We start from the raw sequence: 17,694 nt of genomic DNA, 5'->3' as shown, positions 1-17,694 counted from the left end.
GCAATATTCTAAGATACTAGTGGAGCTCTTTTTTATTATTATTCTTAGTATTTTTCCCTGTATTTTTATGTGCTTATCTAGGGTTGCAACAGTATCGCAAAAGAAAAATAAAAATGTACTGTTCAGTAATGCTTAGAAAAGACATATAGATCTTAAACTAAAAGGTTGAAAAAAGTATTTTAAATAAGCTGATGTTTCAAAATTCTTGCATTTTACAATCCTAATGCCATAAATAATACCTATATATTTGCTAAAGGAAGTTGCTTGACAAAGAATTTACTAAACAGGGAAATAGTTGGTACATGAAGACTACGTTACATCCAGTCAAGTTGCTTTGTCACTACACATGCATTGGAGATGGTAGTGGTAAGGTCAGTGTAATATTTCTTGAAATCTGACATGTTAATGGGTGCCATATCAACGTGGTACATCAAGAATAGATGTTATGCCCAATTAAAACAAAAGTTGTATTACTATGACCCTGACAGATTTATTTTTTTTTTAATTAAAGGACAATCTTTCTTGTCCAAATTACAACTAACAGCATACCACTGTATTGAATTAGAGCTATCTCTTCCTCATCTTACCTATGAAGGGGGAGAGTTAATATTCACATTTGGCTATATTCGAACAGAGAGAGCTAACAAGAATATTTTGTCCATTCCTATGCATACAGGCATCATCATCTGTAAATTTAAAGGCCTTATGAAGGGAAAGGGAAGGACACTAATTCCCAAAGATCATGTTCATGCTGTCTTACGGATATTTGCTGCTAAAAACTTCAAGCCAAGACACAGTAGGTGGGATGTTCTCCCTGGGGCACTAAACAGTTCATCTTAGTTGTATGTTTCTCCACTGCATGTGACAGAGGGTTTCCCATGTCGTATAGGACTGTTGTAAGTTGCACACCAGAGTGCCAAGAACCTCCGGTTATTAGCAAGCATATCTCAATGTTGACTGGATTCTAGTGGTTGCATGAGAAATTCTGAATAATACCCTTTGTACGCCTGACGCCTTAAAAAAAAGATCTCATTATATCCCATTGTTGTAACAGGCAACAGAATGCCAAGAACATATTAACTACAGCACCAATAATGAATATAATGCATAATGTAGCGAGGAGTTTGCATTTCAACTGCTTTGCATAATTCTTGTAAGGGTAAACATAAAATGATCTGGCTGTACATTTAAAAAATTGTTTTAATTATTCTGTCTCTTTTCTGTATAATTGTGCAATTCTAATTAATCCCTGAGTTTTATATGAAGTAATGACATTTTTTTTTAAAAGTAGTATTTTGGGGAGCAACATTAAAATCTTTGAGTACATCTAGCACTGGGCTTCTTGAAAAATATTACAGGCTATGATCTAAAGAAAATAAAATGGCAAGCATTGTTATACATCTTCATATGGCAGCATATGAAAGAAAGTGCAAAAAAATACATTTAATACTGTATTCTGGTCACTCATGAATGACTTTAGAGCGTTTCAAACATTGACATTTAAAAATTAATGTAATATAACTATAAAAAAGAACACACTTTTTTCTAAATCACAACTTTGTTCATATTCATGCAAGAAATTTGAAATGAGCTAATGTTGTTTGAATGTTTAGTTTGCCTCAGCTGGAGGAGGTGGGGGGCGGGGGGGAAGTGAAGCAGCACTATCAAAGGACATACACACTGATGATGTTAGTGATTTTCATTCAAGAGACATGCAACAGAATTCAGAAGTCCTTTTGCATCATGGCAGTCTTGTAGGGAAAAGTGAAAGCAAAAATAAAATTCAATATCCAAATATACTGAGTGGTTGGACTAGCACCATACCTATTAAATAAATAGCATTTTAGGTAGCATCAGATGAATGGTGGTAAAAATATGACCTTACTTGATTTCCAATGCACCATTAATCAAGACTAAACACTTCTTAAGTATGCAAATGTTTGGATCCCCTTCTTTTCACATTTTGAAGAGGTCTTAATAAAACCCACAGGGTTTGGAATAGAAGAACAGACCAGTTAGAACTCCCAGAAAGAGTCTCGTATCTGAAAAATAAGAGTACTAACTGTTCCTGAAGAGAAATCTGAATGTGTTGCAATGTTTCTTCTAATTCCATATAGTAAGTAATGTTTTCTAAGACTGTGTCAAATGGGAAGTAAACATTGCTAGAAAATAAAGAGGGGTCAATGGTCATGTCGATCATGAGAGTGGTACATCCTTTTATGCTGCAAATGTTGACTTGAGTGCAATCCAAACATTATAACTGTCATACCCAATACACCAACTGAACTCTACCAGTGAAATGAAGTCATGACTCTTTACACAAATGCAAGAGCTCTCTGAGTATATCATAAAATTCTGTATTCAGCTACAGGATTTTTATTTCAGTGATCTGTAACAAAGGAATGGTTTTGTTCATTTTGTAAATCTGTCTTAGTTTACACACTGTTGATTTCAGTCAGTTGATTTGTGAAGCATGAGTAGGGAAGTCTGCACCTAAACTAATCCTCCTTAAGAAGTATAGGATTAAAAAAGCCCCCTACATATCTGCATTACACGAACCTGATTTACAATCTGGCAAATCAAACCTAGTTTTGGAGATTGTGAGAAACTAAGAGTAGGCAAATTCTGTCGTATTACATTAATTAGACTTATTAGATTGTGAATGTAAACAGAAATCTTTGCTTGGTGAGATTTGAAAGAGATCATCTTCTGAATTTCCTTCCTGTCCTCAGCCATGTGACTTTAAAATGGCTGCCTTTTGTATTTCAGTTGAAGACAATTTTTCATAGCTTAATGTAGCCCTCTAAACAACATTTACTAGCAAAAAGCCAGTAGCTATGTGGACAGCAATGCATTATGTAATACAAACCCTACTATATGTTCAAGAAGAAAAAGCGAGATACCCATTTATTTTTCCAAGACATGACTTTAAATTTGAAGTATTTATCAGACTCAACCTGTCAAGTTCTATATACTAGTTTACTTTGGTAGAGGAACATAAAAGAATACTTGATATCTCACTACAAAGTAATCTTTTAATCTTTCCTTTGTACCTCATTTTCATCCGGTATTGTTCAAGATAACTTAAGCAATCTCATTTGATGTCAGCAGATAAACTGGCTAAGGGGTACTTCAACCGAGTTCGTCAATGAAAAAGGAAGTACTGGATTCTGGACTTTTCTTCTTCCTCCTTTCATCCTCCACTCAATCTACATTATATTTGCAGTGATGTGGTATATGCTGTTTATATTATTTTACAATTTAAACTCTTTAAGGGTTTCTATTTCTTACCTCTCTATTTTCTAAAATATTCCCATTTTCTTACCACAATTCACTTCACTATTCTGATCTTACCCTCTATTGTGTTTTCCTTCAGTAGCAGGATCATAATTTTCATACTGCCACTGTTGTTGCTATTGTTACAGTTGAACATAGCTCATGAAAATCTACTCAAATTTACTTCCTAATTGTTTTACAGTTATAGCCTCTTTTATAGGTATACTGCAATGTGTTGCTCAAAATTCTTTCTTCACAGGTTTGAAATTTCTAGTATGATGTTTCCCTATTTTGGAGTATGAGTCATTTCATATTAGGGCCAGACAAGTCACGTCAGTACTAAGTTCTGCTGTATTACAATGCTGCATTTATACTTGACAGTTGTATGACAACTAGTAAGTTGTATGAACTTAAATATGTTTCTCTTTTCTAACATGTTTTCCTTCCTGGTTCTTATTATCCACAATTTATTTTACTCCCCACCGTTCACATGAATGTAGAATTTATCTATTCTCAGCTAGGTTTATAGCTGTCTGTTGTCTGAATAATCCCATGTGCTCACCTGTTTTCAGATGTTATGTTATTACGCATACAATGTGTTAATGCAGTTACCTAGTTCAGGGGTCTTAACTTCCCCTAACTCCTAAAGCTAGGATATTCAGTATGGTCAAAAGAGATTAATTTCCATACTATCATTTCATGGGGTATATTGAACATAGAGAAAAGAGCATTGTAACAGCACTGAGAGCAGTGGCACTTACTGAGGAAAACAGAAACACTTGCACAGAAGTAGAGGAATATAGAAGTCCCCTATATTATTTCTACATGCAAAAGTTCCTTTTCTGAGTTATAAGAAGCTTCTTCCAAAATTCTGTTAGATTCCTCCCACAGGTGACTCTGTAAGATGTGCTACAGAGTTTTGGACCAAGAACCCCAGTATTTTGTCTTCAGCTTCAGTAAGCTAGCAAATGTTTAGGAAACAATGAGAAATAGATCCAAAATGTAGGGTAGTATTCCTTCTCACCTTTCAACAGCCAGTGGCACAAGGTTTATCAGATTAGAAGACTGCATCCAAAGCATGGCATTTAATGGACGTCATGGGAACCATTCTCCATGAAATTGCCTTTTCCCTTCTAAATCACTATATGCTTTTGGTTTTACAATTTGGCTGATAATTTCACCATGGGCGTTTTAGGGTTTTTGTTTGTTTGTTTGTTTAATGAAAAGTGTCAAATAATCAGTTTACTTATCTTCTTTATTTGGCTTAAATATCACATAAGCATAAAAATAAGCTTTTACCATGAACTGGACAGAAGCGCATTAAAAAAGTTTAGAACATAAATCATCTGTGCTTGCATAAAGCACAGTCAGAATTACTTGTTTTAAAGATTACTAGTCAATATAGGTATTTATATTTTTGTCTACTTGACCAAAGCAATCGTGTTTGCTGGGCAATATGTTATAATCAGAGGTCATATCAAAATCTTAACCAATTATTGCATACATAAATAAAACTATATATTAAAATCCTTATAAGCTGAGTACCTTTTGTGAGAAAAAAAAACCATTATGCTTGCACAAGCTTATTTTGTTGTATCAAACTCTTCTGAATGGAGTTTTGAAAGTTACCTATTTTAAGCTCAGCAGTTCCTCTTATTTCTTTTATTTGCTGAGAGAAGGATATTACTGGAATGATACTGAATCAATATTTTAAATATAGATTTTCAAAACAAAAATAAGGAAAAAGCTAACAGCTATTTTCTATTTATGATGAAAAGTGCCAAGAGCTTGAAAAAAATGGCATAAAGGCAAAGAACATAATTCCTCATCAAGAAAACAAGCCTGCTCAGTGAAAAATGGCCAGAGAAGCAGTGAGGAGAATGAACAAGGGAAGGGATATCACTAAGCCAGAATAATTTTTAAAATAAATTCTACCTAACTACACTGACAGCATAGCACACCGGAAGAAGCAGATCCCACTTAAAAGAATATTACTACTTCATATAAAATAATTTCTTTTTCCTACATACGAAATTCCCCCCCATCCCCAGTCAAAAGCTACTTAAAGTTTGGCTCATAAAGTCAACATAGGGCTTGTTCTTTCGTCACTGTAAGGATGTTTATTGAACTCTCGAGTCCAAATCTTGCGTGCTATCAGGTTCCTAGTCGTTCAGCAACCAATCCATCATCTTTATTCCAGTTATAAAAAGTTTTATAACCTTTCTCTCTTTAACTAAGGTTTTCTGTCCTTTCGCTATGCTTCTGTGGTGGGAAATAAACCAGGAGCTGCAGGAAACCCCTACACAACCCTCCAGCTTAAAACACTTAGAACTTGTATAACAAGTACTTTATGCCCAGTACAGCTGCTGGCAGAGAAATTGGCTCCGATCTTACCTCCCACGTCTCCTGTAGCTCAACCGCTTCCGCTGGGTAGTTGTTTATTTCTCTTTTCCTTTCATATCCCTGACCTTTTTTATAATGTGTTGAGCTGAGTTTGGAGTCACAGTGATGAATGAGATGTGATGATGAGAATCATAGTGAGGGTGCAGCGTGCAGGGCTGTTTCTCAGGCAGCATAGTAGCAGACGGAGGAGGGGGGAAGTGGAAATCTGACAGGTTTAGCTTGCTGACAGCCCATGTTTATAGGCTCTGTAAAGAATACAGATGAGACAGAGGAAAGGCAGAGACGACAATGACATAATAAATCTTAGCCACAGTGTTTTCAGCCTGAAAAAGTGAAGAAATAAAATCAAGTTTGGGATGCCATTAACGGTTAGGCTGTCACAGAATTGAACCTCTTCACTGTCTGCTTCTCTGGATTAGATTAATAGATACACTAGACTCCTCTGTACAGTACTTCTGCCATCTGCACCGAAAATTACAGCCCTCTCTCCCCTTTGACCACAAAATACTTTAGATAATAAATGAGTTAGGCATTCCAGTTTCAATACAGAGGGTGATATATCTGCATACTTCTCACCAATACACTCCAAAATAAGTAAAGGAGAAATTTTATTTAATACTTGGAAATGCTTTGAAGATTAAAAAAATAAATTAAAAAATATTTTAAAAGAGAAGTGGAAAGAATAAGGACAAGCCTCTATTCTGAAAGCAGCAACCATCTCCTCAGTTGCTTCAAACACCGTATCTGTTTGACTTAAGTGGAGCTATGCCAGGTTATATCAGGTGAGGTTCTTGCTTCCAAGCAAACTTTGAGTAACTTCCAAACCACTAAATAGAGACTTCAAGATATTAGCTAATAGCAAATTTTTAAATGTTTAGATTTTTTTTCCCCACTCCAAAGTCCCAGATAGAGTAAAAGTTCCCTTGACTTTTTTGATATCTCCATAATGAACATGACTTTTGTGATGTGACCTGATCATCCACTCCACCTCCAATAGGCTACATCTTGCAGACAGACTTTTTCAGAGATGCTTTCACTTCTCAGGTTCCACTTATTCCTACAAGAGCTACAACATTTCACAATTTGCACTTAAGAAAAAATAAGACCAAGAGTGTAAACTACCATTGCAAAGAACTTTCATTATTTTTAACCAGTTATCATTACAATCACCAAGCAACAAAAGACAAAATAAAAGCAGCTTTCTACTTAATAACTGGCAAGAATAATGCAAAGTTCTTTCTTTATCAGAAGCTGTAAAGCCTGCATCTATTTTCATTCATTTGAATCTAGTGCTAGAAATGAGATATAGAATATTCATCTTCCTGTCCTTTGCAGATTACCTTATTGTTGAATGTAGTAAAGAGAAGACAGCCATTATACTCAACTGAACTAACAGAAGAGATCAAAGAGCACATCATGCACTATAATCTAGACAAAAGAAATGCATTGAAACATGCATGTGTTTCTTCCCCGTCTTCCAATTATAACACCTACTTTCAGGCCAGCTTTCATGCTTTTAATAGCTTATTTTTTAAGTTGAGGCTGGTTTGGCCTCCAAGGTTGTACACGACATCCTACAAGCCTAACCCAAACAAGGTTGGCTGACCCATCTATCATCATACAAAAGTGTAAACAGTGTAACCTTAGTTTTACAGTGTGTGAAAGGCAGAAGCACAGGGGACAAACAGTGTTGTTTCATGTAACTGACCATTAGACCAATTCACCCTTGATGAGCCAGGAACATGTGCTAAATTTATACAAAATAAGATTCATTGAAAGGGCCAGTTTTCATGACAACCAGACTTCTTTAAGGCATGTAAAAAAAGACCACAAGAATAATCACTAACCATTTTGCAGAGAGAGAATGACTGACTTCCTAAACTTAGGGGTGGGGGAAAGAGTTTCATCTTAAGATCTCAAGTAATTATATGAGCTCTCAATAGTCAGTAAACTAGTGAAGTATTGTTTTGATAACACATATAAACAGAGTTTGTTAACTTGCAGAATTAGGCAAGTTTAAGTTATTTGTCCAATATCTCCTAGAAAGACAAGAATCACAGCGTAGAAACTCTGATTTCTAATCTCCTGATCTAATTTTGAAATAATGCTGCATTACACATGCCTGCTACTTTATAACTGCTTCTCCTGAACCACCAGGTGCTGTATTAAATAGTGTATACGTATCAGCTCCGTTATATTTATACAGAATATTATTTCTTCTAATATCTCCAGAAAAACAAAGAAAACACAAGAAAAAGGAAATTATCTACAAGAAATAACATTCCTTGTAATTATTTCCTTTGACACACTTTTAAAATGCTATCAGCTTTTCTCCCATAAAAATAAGGAGGACATGAAAAAGAAAACACTAAAGAAACCATTAACAGTTATATAAATAGGAATAATAAAGCAAATATATGAAGTAAAAAAAACCCAAAACAAACAAAACAAACCCAAAAACCAAACCAACAAACACGCAGGATTAATCAATGTGCATATCTGGTACTTACCAGGGAACCAACCTTGTATATGTTCTCTTGAAACTACTGCCAATTAATACAGATTCTTCATGGCATATATAGTTCAATTTTTCATATACATCTACAGCTGAAAACTGTCAAATTGACAAGGCAAGCCCCAAGCTTTTACTGCCTGTACTGATCCTTATAAACAGATTAGAATAAGGAAGACCGATTCTGTGATTAGTTTAGGTAAAGGGGAAAGAAGGCAGCAATGTTTTTACAATTATTCCTGTGTGGTCTTAATTCTAGCTCTTCTGATCTGCTAACTTGTGACAACAGTGGCCTTTAATGCCCATGCCTGACCTTGCCCTGCTCTCCATTAGTCTCATATTTCTCTGAAATATAGAGCACCTCAAAACCAAAAAGCCAGCTCACACAAAGAGGTGAGAAGTGCATGTTTTCCACCAACTGGTAATTATTTTTGCAAGTGTCTGTATCTTCCTAGCATTTTTTAGAGTATATAAAAACAAACCTAACCTCTATAGTCAAAAATCATTATGTTTTGTTCCTTGCTTTTCAAAAATTTCTCTCTGGGGTGTAGCTGAAGAGTGAGAAAAAAGTCGTGGTAGAAACATGAAGTGTCTACCCACCCAAAGTCAAGCTGTCATCTCAGCTGGAGATGCTGCCATTCAATTTTATATTCAGCTAAAGATAGAATGAGTGAGACTGCTACCTAATAGGACCATCATCAGTGGAACTGTTTCATCCCAGACCTGTGGATGACTTCTATTCTTCTTCTCAAAATAAGATTTCCACTCTTCCCAGACTTTTGCCTAAACAAACCTTTCTTAGTCAGCTCTTAATTATTTTTATCTATTATATTTATCTATTTTACCATAGTTATTTGCAATGCTTCTTCATTTCTTCTGTGTTAATTCCCACCTTGCTAAGTAGGATTTTAAATTGTAACACTATAAGCATTATTCACAAAAGGACAGATGGCAAAGAAGCCTACCTGAGTGAAGTTAGCTAAACTAAGATTACTTTCTTAACAGAAGGTTAGACCTAGCACAAGCTAACTTCAGGAAACTCCCCAGGCTGGGCAAACCTTCCTCTACTTTGACATTTGCTTCAGAGAATAAATTATTGAATCTAGGCAGAGATTGGACTCTTTGTCACTGATTTCTAATGGAAAGTCTATCAAACCTCAGTAGCAAATTAAAACCTAAACATTATTCTTTTTCCTGTTAGCATGCTGTAGGGGCTCATTGTATGTCAGAGATAAAATGCAAGATCGATGTTAACACCAATCTCAGAGTGGAATCAATGGACATCATATCTGTGCCACAGAGGACTCATTCCAGCATCTAAGAAAGATCAAAGGGTTGCTTTTTTGGGTGGCTTTTTTACACTACTCGTTTGGCATGGAGGGAGTAGCAACTGAATCTGGGAACCTAAATGTTCTGGGATATACTATACAACTAGCAAATTCATCTCCTCTCCTACATCCTGCACAGATGTTGCAGGCCTGTAACAGTACCTTATTTCACAGAGATGTCTTCATATTTGGAAAAAAAAGTGTGTGGGAAAAGTGTCAGTCAGTTGTCTTCTGGTGATGCTTCTGTAACATCACTAAAATTCTTTTCTGTGCAGTCCAAGTGGCCTCTTGGATGGACAGCCTAGGGAAGGGTCTCATGTCAGTTGGTGGTATGATTGGACCCTCTTCAGCTTTCTATTGCTAGATACATGGGAAATTTCTGATTTGTACCAGGGAATTAGGCTGTAGATGCAAAAGAAGAGCTCTAAGGGGAACTTTGCCAGCCTCCCTGAGGTTGTCCCCTTTTCACTACAAAACAACACAGAAAAAATTCTGGATCCAAGAGGGGACATTTATCTAATTAAGGGGATAATTATTTAATTAAAGAGGCTTTGTGTGAGTAATTATTTTTTTAGAATATCACTTTAACTCCATGTTCAATTAAGTCAAACACACAGCTTTTCTATCTGTATTATTAAGCAGGTGGAGTTTACTAAATAAGCAACACAACTGTTACCAGATCAGGCGTGGTTCTGCAGAAATATCTAGTCTCTAAACAGGGACTCAGAAAAGGCTTTCCAACTAACTTAACAGTATCTAAACAATTCAATGAGATCTCAAGACAAAGCTAAAAACATCAAGCACAAATCACACCCTTTTTGCATGATGTCCTAATCTTTGAAAACACTGCAGAGCTAACAGAGCCAGTTTTTCTGTGAAAAATCTCTTAGCAGTGTCATGGAAAAGAACAGCCTGTACCCTAAAAGACACACTAAGGGGGGAATAGTACAGAAGAAGGTCTCAGGCTGTGTATATGAGAACTGCAAGTGAAGAAAGGCATCCTCAAAAGGGGTTCAGAATTAAATAGTTAATCAAAAGGTTGGGCGTAAGGATCTCCTCATCCTACTGGGAGGGCACATTGGGACAGAGCAGGAAATGCATACAAGAATGTGCATTGACTTCCTCAGGCATTTCACAGTCTGGTGAGAGAACAGACCTCACTGATTCTTTTTAAATCCCATATGATGCATGATTCACCCATGGAATAAGATTTAGTTATGGAGGAAGAAATGCTAGGGGTTATCACAAATAAAACTTTGGCAAATTTTATTCACGTGAGACTGCAGTTCCTTTTGGTTTTAGTGAATTTTTTTTTTTTTCTAATTTCCCTAAGGGCAAGGCACAATATTTTTGGATTAGTTGTAGTTTGGAAGAAAAGAAGTCTTCCAACTTCATTTCAAGACAGTAGAATAAATTTTCTCTTGTGTTTTCCATACATCTTAACAGTTTGACTTATAGAATGTAGGTATATAAAAAGTTATAAGAAATCTACCAACTTCTGAAAGGTCATGCAAAGGGGAGTTTGTTGGGGAGCTTTCATCCAGGCTGCTAAGACCTGACCTGGCATTCCTCTTACTGCAATATTTGATATCGTTATCGCCAAAAAGAAAAGCTGAGGAACAAAATTTATTTACAGTGCTTTAGTTGTTACACACATTACCAGCTCTCACAGATGAAACAGAATCTGAACTCAAGTCTTGGCACGAAAAATAGTGTTGGAGCTCATGAAATCAGCTTGAATAATATAGCAGGATAGAATCCCTGTTGGAAAATATGAATTTGGTGTCATCGTCTTTCTCAAAATAAAGTGTTAATGATTCCTCTTATGAACTTCTAACATATGAAACGAACTTAGACAATCTGTTTTCTCAAGAACTGAAGAAAATAATTTCAAATACATAAAAAGGAATAAAACTTAGACAGCAACCTTAACATTTTCTCATTCCAAAATTTGGTCACTTTTAAATTTTTTAAAGACTCTTAAGGAAGTACAATAATATTTGTTGAAATACATATGACAATTTTCAGCATAAAGTCTCACTAAGTCAGACCTCAGTGAGTAATTGATGATTTATCCCACTATGAATAACAATGCATCTCCATGCTAAGAATGAAAACTGTTACATCTATGCATATGTATAGGTACATATATATACATGAAAAATATTAACAGTACCTATCTGTATATTACATACTTGTGTTATTGCGGCAACTATCTCACATAAGCTTAAAACACAGTATGTAATAGCATGAAGCGTAGATACGAAATATTTTTGTAGCACAACTAACCTCCGTGACATTTTAGGGTGTAGAGCAAGAATTGAGTATAAAAGTTAAGAATTCATCAGGAACGCCTTCCCATTGGAGTTTAGGTTCCAGGTACTGTATGGAAACAATGCTGATTACTACAATGTTTTCTTCCTCCTGAAACAGAGTAACTGTAATATACCCATGTTTACATCACTGAATCTCACTCTATTTTTGAACAAATTTTCTTTACCTACCTAAAGTGGCTGGCCTTAAGAATTGGGCCAAATCAGGTAGCTTAAAAGGACAGAATTAGAAGCAGATCTTTAAACATATATTTATTTATATATTCAAACATTTTCACTCTATCCATACACCAAACTGACAGTTTGGTAAATCAGCAAAATATTTTAGCTGCAATAAATAATACTTCTCTTTCCATCGTTTATTTCTTATTCTCTTTGGTATGTTTCATGTACAAAAATGTGTAAACCACAGTGAACAGCAATTTAACAAGAACCAACACTGTATTAATAATCCTACTATCTAGGTTTCCTGTTGTGAGCCAGCTCCATATTACAGAGATTCAATTCACCCCTGAGCCACTTGCTGAAGGACCAGGACTGCTGATACTGCCTGTCCTAGCCCCTCCTCTGGTGGTAGATACACACCACATATGATTTAATTATGACTTATTGTATCATGAAGCTTACTGTTTAACGATTTGCATCTTCTGTGAATTTTAGTACATAACATTCAACTCAGCACACTTGCAGTTAATATGCTGCTGCTGAAAAAGACACTAAAATTCAAGACAAAGTACGTTAATACACAGGAAAGGAAGAAAATGAAGGGTCTTTTCTTTTTACGTGCAGAGAAGTAGCAGACATTAAAGCTCACCTATTCCATTATATATATGCTGTATTGCTTGGCTCCATTAATGGTAAATGTCATGAATGTAAACTAACTCACTAAGCAGCATAACTCTGGTAGAGCAGACAAAAATAGCTAAAGCAGTTTTGTCAAGTAAACAATGTTTCTATGCAGCTGGAAAACATTTCCTCCGCTATAGGAATAATTAAATGTCTAAACTACAGTTTTGTTTTATGTTGGGTACTCACCACTTTAGCCTTTTTTTACCTTTCAGTTTAAGAGTTTTCTGTGTAAATGGCTGATCTTTATGCATATGTCATCCTTTGAATATCTGGAGAAGAAGACAAGATTGCACTGTTCTCCACAAAGTAGCTATGAAAAGCTATAATATAATGAGTATTTCTTATCTATTCTTATTTGAATCTCTCTCTTCTAACAGTTTCCAAAACTCCTATTATATCACCTCTTCTATATGGATATAAAGCAAAATCGAAACTATTTGTTCGTACTTCCATTATCTGGTTTCTTTTATGACAAAGTCAGTCTCTTGACAGTCTAAATAAAAGAAATGGCAGTCCCCTCACTTATTGCCCACATGCTTATTACTAAATCTGAAGTGCCTTATAAGGGGGAACATGTTCTAGAAACCTCCAGAACTCCAATCTAAACTGAGAATTTTACACAAAATGCATTTTCCAATTATAAATGATGGCATACAAAGAAGTCCTTGAGATTTTACAAAAAAAAAGAAAAACAAAAACCACAAAACCAACCCAAAAAATGACCAAAACCACCAGTCATTAATGTATTCTATATGATTTTTCATCCTCCATTGATGGTGTTAAAGAAAACACAGCATTTTTGACTGATTGCTCCAAAACAGAAAAAAAAAAAGTCTTTTTTTTGCTCACATTTTTGATCATCAGGAAGTATTTGTCACTACAATGCTTCCTATTTGGTCACAGAGCACAGAGTGGCTTTTATTCTTGTTTCTCCTTGAAGTTAAGAGAAAGGAAGGAATGTCTCCATGTCTTAAAGTCAAGGTGAGACAAAACCCAAGAAGCTGAAAAATAAAATATTTGGGGGGATCTGCATGCATTAAAGCCAGAAAACTTTCCAAAAAAAAGAACCAGAAATGAAACTTCCTGGTGCAGGAACCAAAGGACATAACTGCAAATTGCCATGACCCATTCACAAAATCCTGAATTAGGGCTATAAGGAACAAGTGGAAAATGGAAACATTGCTCAGATTGCTGGTCAAAATTTTGACAATAATTAGGCAGAGTCAGGCTGCCTTAGCCCAACCATGCACCAGCATCTAAAATCTCATCCTCATTCTGCAGCTAGCTGTAAAACCTATGCTCCTAACCCATGCAATCGAGCCTTGAGAAAAGTTACGTCTCGTTATTCAAGTACTTCCCTCCCTAAGCAATATTTACTCTCATGTACCTCACACACAGCTAGAACCAGTGTTCTTGAATGTATAGATCATGTGTCTCTAACTCAGAGAATGACTTTGCATATTTGAGCAGGACGTACATTTCTGGCATACCTATAGGACATTAGAGAATCAAATACATGACTGCAAATCCATCTGGAAATACAGCTAAAAGAAAATAAAAACATAGTGTGTTCTGGCTCTTACTTAGAGGTCAGTGAATCAGTGAACCTCAAATCAATTAAAATTTGGTGAGCAGTAATGTTCAAACCATCAGCACTTAAACATTCAGGAAAGCGTCTGCATTACAGGAAAGTTATTATTCAGCCACTACTTGTCAAGTCTGATAAATGGCCACCCCTTCTGGCTTACTAAAATGCGTTACCACAGACTATAGCTAATACTACCGGACTAAAACTGGTAAAGGCTATGACCTACGTAGAAGAAAAAAGTAAGATGTATTTCTTTGTATAAAGTAACAAAATAAGAAGTAGCAACCTTTCACATATTTTGGACATCATGTACAGAGACAAACATACCAGTATTTCTTAGCTATATAAATAATTAGCATTAAGTAAATGAACAATGTTTTTAGAACTCCATGTATATTGTTATAACAGTTCGTTATGACTTCACTCTCACACATCTAGTTTTATGACATGTGAAAAATGATGTAGCTGCATCTTATTAAATTAAATTAGACACCACATGCAGCTTAAGCAATTGCTGTAATTACTCTGTAATTTCTAAAATACATATAATAGGAATACACAAATGATATAAAGCTCATTTTTATGTAAACAGAGTAATTAATACAGAAATCTCAAACTCTCCTGACTGTCAAAAACAATATGCCTGCAGACTTTAAGAAGGACTGGCACAGTGCCTTCAAAGACTTTAGAAGAATTTGGGTAATCAGCTTTCAGCAAAATAAATATATGCATAAAGCATGCAAATGAAATTCAATATGTATTATATAACGAACACTTTAAGATATGAAGCTATGATTCACCATTTGTTTTTTCTCTGGATAATAAAGACTAATTGTGACTCATTTGATTTGGAAAAAAGACATCAATCTCATTATTAGAATGCAAAATGTGGGAAGTGGGCCCTACCACATCTATCTTTGTTGTATTTTGATGGCCTGTTCTTCCTTCGCACTCCTACCACACACAGTTCAAGCTGGACAAAAGTTCAATGCAAAACTGCTAAAACTAGGAGTCCGAGTTACTACTGAGTTCTTCCATTTTCTCGGAGGCAACACCACCATTGGTTTCACCAGGGTTACACCAACATAAAACTGCCTAATGCAATAGGAAGTCAGACACTTAGTGCATATTGGAAGGCAAATGACAGTCATTTAAAATTTTTGGACTTAGGCCAAAGAAACAATGAAGATGATGAAGGGATACAAAGGAGCACTATGCAAACCTCTTCTGCATTTTATATTAAGTATAGGATGCATACCAAATATTGTACATGTTCCTTTGCAAACACTGTGCTAGCTATTGCAAGTGAAACTTCACTTGTTGTTACTCAGTCAACCATATTACTAAGAGTTAATGGGGAGATACGGAGATTATCCTGCCTCTGTATTTTTTTCTTTGTTGTTAGTTTTCACTGTGTCTTTCCCAGGAATTCAGCACATACAAGTGAACAATTCTGGATTTTTCTAGCCATTGAAGCACTTTGGGAGAAAGCACAACAGTTCATATTGATTTTCTTCATCCTGGCCTAGAAAATATTCATAGTGCTCATTTATACTGATCTTCTAAGACTACATCAGGGCCAGCAGCAAAGACTCAGGCGCAATTGTTTTTGAAGCTTCTTTAGCAATAGCCTAAGGGGCATTCACAATGGGAAATGTTCATGTTTGTTCTACAAGCAGTTCTTGTTTTTCCATGCAAATTGTTCTAGAATTCATGGTTATGGATAAATTTTCCTTGAGTAAAATGCACAGAAACCTGGAATTACTTATAGAAAAACCTCATATTCTACTTTTCTACGACATCCTAATCAGTGACAGATAAGCTGTATAGACGAAACAGTATGTGAAATTTCCACAAAAATCTCTCTAAAGAGGAAAAGCTTTCCAAAACCTATAAAACATATTTTGTGGTTTATTGCCATTATGATTGCTCTTTTGATAGAGAATCACCCCTGCCTCATGATCTGGTGGAAACCAAGTTCCTGAAATCTCATTATTATTTTTACTTGCACTGTTTCGGTGCAGAGGAGTCTCCTTCACAAGTATGTATTTACAAGCACTGCCTGCTGCACTAAAAAGGTTATAATCCAAATAGAAAAAAATAATCTTCTTTATCATGATTTTACACATGTAAAATGTGTAATGCATGCCAAGATTAACCTAACATCTTGTCAAAACTCATAAAGAATATCTCTGGTAGAGTCAAACCCAAACCAACCAAGTTACAACCAAGTGCCTTAAAGTTAATATGAAAGAGAACTTTCAAATGTCTCATTGTTAGTGTTCCAGCTGTAATGGACATGATCTTTATTGTACAAATGCTGATCATCATTCATTGCCTTCTTAATTGATTTCCAAATTCAACTAGATTTTGTCAGAGAAAAGAAAGACAGAAAAATCAAAACAATCATCTCCTCGTAGCTGCAATCATTCTACCTCCCCTTTTAATTAAAATTCTAGATAAAATGCTGTGAAAATTAAAAAAAAATACCCAGACTTTGTAATAAGGTACATGCAACATGACATTATTTTCAAGGAGGTTTAAGGATAAAATCTAAAAATAACACTAAACAACCACATAGCACTTTCTATTTACTGATCTCAAAAAAGGAAGTGTCATATCTATAATTCCGAATAATGATAAAGTGACTTGTCCGAAGCCCAGGAGGATGTCAGTGGAAGAGTATCCTGTCCTGATGCCCTGTCCAACAAACAGAGGCACCTCCCTGTAAAAATAGGGAAAAAGTTATTCTGATGGACAAGTGATAATTATCTGGAGGGGAACAATCTTCTTTTACCTGAAACCTCTAGCACTTTTGTTCTTCTTTATTGAGTTGCCATCAGACTTACTGTCAATTGAAATCACTTCTGATTCACTCTGGCAGAGGACAAAAGTGCAGGAAGTTGTCAGAGAAAAAAACAAAGGAAGATAATACGTGAAAGCATCAGCATTGAAGAGACTCTTTTCTGTCTGGACTGTCCTTGTTAATCCAGTCCTACCTGACTACTAAACAATGGCTAAATCCTAAGGAAGAAGCTTGTCAACATTTGCAGGCTACTTAAAGGTTACACTAGAGTATTTATCTGAGCACACAAGACAAATTGCTCTGTCTGTTTACTACAGTACTTTTTTTCCTGTTTTCCAAAGGAGACAGAGATGTTAGACTATTTGAGATTCCTTGTATTCTGCAATATAACAAAACAGTCAGAAAATCCTGATTCAAGCTTATTCTGCACACCTAAACAACTTCAAAAACCTCAGTGTGGAGATGCAGGACAGACTGGCAGAAATTCACATTAGAGAAAGACATTAGCATTTTGAGTTTTGTTACTTTTGGCAAAGGTTTTGCATAGCAATTTATTAGCCTGCCTTTAAAAAAGAAACACACCGGTAACTGTTTAATGT

At 35.5% G+C, this 17,694-nt stretch overlaps 1 protein-coding gene across 4 annotated transcripts in view; it reads right to left on the bottom strand.

Annotated features, from left to right (window-relative positions):
* The window catches only part of CDH12 (cadherin 12), a 588,619-nt gene that overhangs the window by 313,562 nt on the left and 257,363 nt on the right, over positions 1-17,694 (bottom strand). The window lies entirely within an intron of this gene.

This window comes from Phalacrocorax aristotelis, chromosome 2 (genome assembly GCF_949628215.1).
Source record: "Phalacrocorax aristotelis chromosome 2, bGulAri2.1, whole genome shotgun sequence".
Classification (NCBI taxonomy): Eukaryota; Metazoa; Chordata; class Aves; order Suliformes; family Phalacrocoracidae; genus Phalacrocorax; species Phalacrocorax aristotelis.
This window is presented reverse-complemented; position numbering and strand designations above follow the sequence as displayed.